The sequence below is a fragment of the Schistocerca americana genome, chromosome X (genome assembly GCF_021461395.2).
Source record: "Schistocerca americana isolate TAMUIC-IGC-003095 chromosome X, iqSchAmer2.1, whole genome shotgun sequence".
NCBI lineage: Eukaryota > Metazoa > Arthropoda > Insecta > Orthoptera > Acrididae > Schistocerca > Schistocerca americana.
In genome coordinates, this window is record NC_060130.1 from 23,037,724 (window position 1) to 23,040,216 (window position 2,493).

A 2,493-nucleotide genomic window follows, 5' to 3' on the forward strand; every position below is an offset into this window, starting at 1 on the left:
CACAGAAATTGCATCGGAATTAAATACAAAAGGCACAATTCCGACTCAAGTACAAGGAGACTGGCTCTTCCTACTGTCTATGTTTTGAACCATTCCTGTGCCACTAGTTACAGATTTCGATGCTTCACATCAGGTTTATTGTATTCCACTGACCGTCTTATTGACGATGAAACACAGAAATTGCATCGGAATTATATGCAAAAGGCACAATGCCTACTTAAGTACAAGAAAACTGACTCTTCTTACAGTCTAAGTTTTGAACCATTCCTGTGACACTAGTTATAGTTGCTGATGCTTCATTTCAGGTGTACTGTATCCCCCTGACCTTCTTATTGACGGCGAAACACAGAAATTGCATTGGAATTAAATACAAAAGAATAATGCCTACTTAAGTACAAGATAACTGACTCTTCTTACTGTCTATGTTTTGAACCATTCCTGTGCCAGTAGTTATAGATTCCGATGTTTCACATCAGGTTTATTGTATCCCTCTGACTTTCTTATTGACGATGAAACACAGATATTGCATCGCAATTAAATACAAAAGGCACAATGCCGTCTTAAGTACAATAAAACTGAATCATCTTACTGTCTATGTTTTGTACCATTCCTGTGACACTAGATATAGATTCCGATGCTCCCCCTCAGGTTTACTGTATCCCTCTGACCTTCTTATTAACGATGAAACACAGAAATTTCTTCGGAATTAAATACAAAAGACACAATGTCCACTTAAGTACAAGAAAACTGACCCGTCTTACTGTCTATGTTTTGAACCATTCCTGTGACACTAGTTATTTATTCCGATGCTTCACTTCAAGCTTACTGTATCCCTCTGACCATCTTATTGACGATGAAACGCAGAAATTGCATCGGAATTATATACAAATGGCTCAATGCCGACTTAAGTACAAGAAGACTGACTCTTCTTACTGTCTATGCTTTGAATCATTCCTGTGACACTAGATATGGATTCCGATTCTTCACTTCAGATTTACTGAATCCCGCTGACCTTCTTATTGACGATGAAACACAGAAATTGCATCGGAATTAAATACAAAAGTCACAATGCCGACTCAAATGCAAGCAGGCTGGCTCTTCTTACTGTCTATGTTATGAACCTTTCCTGTGAGACCGGATTTAGATTCCGATGCTTCACTTCAGACTTACTGTATCCCATGGACCTTGTTATTGACCGCGAAACACAGAAATTGCATCGGAATTAAATACAAAAGGCACAATGCTCACTTAAGTACAATAAAACTGTCTCTTCTTACTGTCTATGTTATGAACCATTCCTGTGACAGCAGTTATAGATTCCGATGCTTCACTTCAGGTTTACTGTATCACTCTGACCTTCTTATTGACGATGCAACACAGAAATTGCATCGGAATTAAATACAAAAAGCACAATGCCGACTGAAGTACAAGAAAACTGACTCTTCTTACTTTCTAAGCTTTGAACCATTCCTGTGACACTAGTTATAGATTCCGATGCTTCACTTCAGCTTTACTGTATCCCTCTGACCTTCTTTTTTACGATGAAACACAGAAATTGCATCGGAATTATATACAAAAGGCACAATGCCGACTCAAGTACAAGAAGGCTGGCTCTTCATACTGTCTATGTTTTGAACCTTTCCTGTGAGACCGGTTTTAGATTCCGATGTTTCACTTCAGATTTACTGTATCCCATGGACCTTCTTATTGACCACGAAACACAGAAATTGCATCGGAATTAAATACAAAAGGCGCATGCCTAATTAAGTACATGAAAACTGACTCTTCTTACTGTCTATGTTTTGAACCATTCCTGTGACACTAGTTATGGATTCCGATGCTTCACTTCAGGTTCACTGTACCCTCTGACGATCTTATTGACGATGAAACACAGAAATTGCATCGGAATTAAATACAAAAGGGACAATGCCAACATAAGTACAAGAAAACTGACTCTTCTTACTGTCTATGTTTTGAACCATTCCTGTGACACTAGTTATAGATTCCGATGCTTCACTTCAGGTTTACTGCATCCCTCTGACCTTATATTGAGGATGAAACACAGAGATTGCATCTGAATTAAATACAAAAGGCTCAATGCCGACTTAAGAACAAGAAAACTCTCTCATCTTACTCTCTATGTTTTGAACCATTCCTGTGACACTAGTTATAGATTCCGATGCTTCACTTCAGCTTTACTGTATCCCTCTCACATTTTTATTGACGATGAAACACAGAAATTGCATCGGAATTAAATACAAAAGGCACAAATCCGACTCAAGTACAAGAAGACTGGCCCTTCTTACTGTCTATGCCTTGAACCATTCCTGTGACACTAGTAATAGATTCCGATGCTTCACTTTAGGTTTACTGTATCCTTCCGACCTCCTTATTGACGATGAAACTCAGAAATTGCATCGGAATTAAATACAAAAGGCACAATGACAACTTAAGTACAAGAAAACTGACACTTCCTACTGTCTATGATTTGAA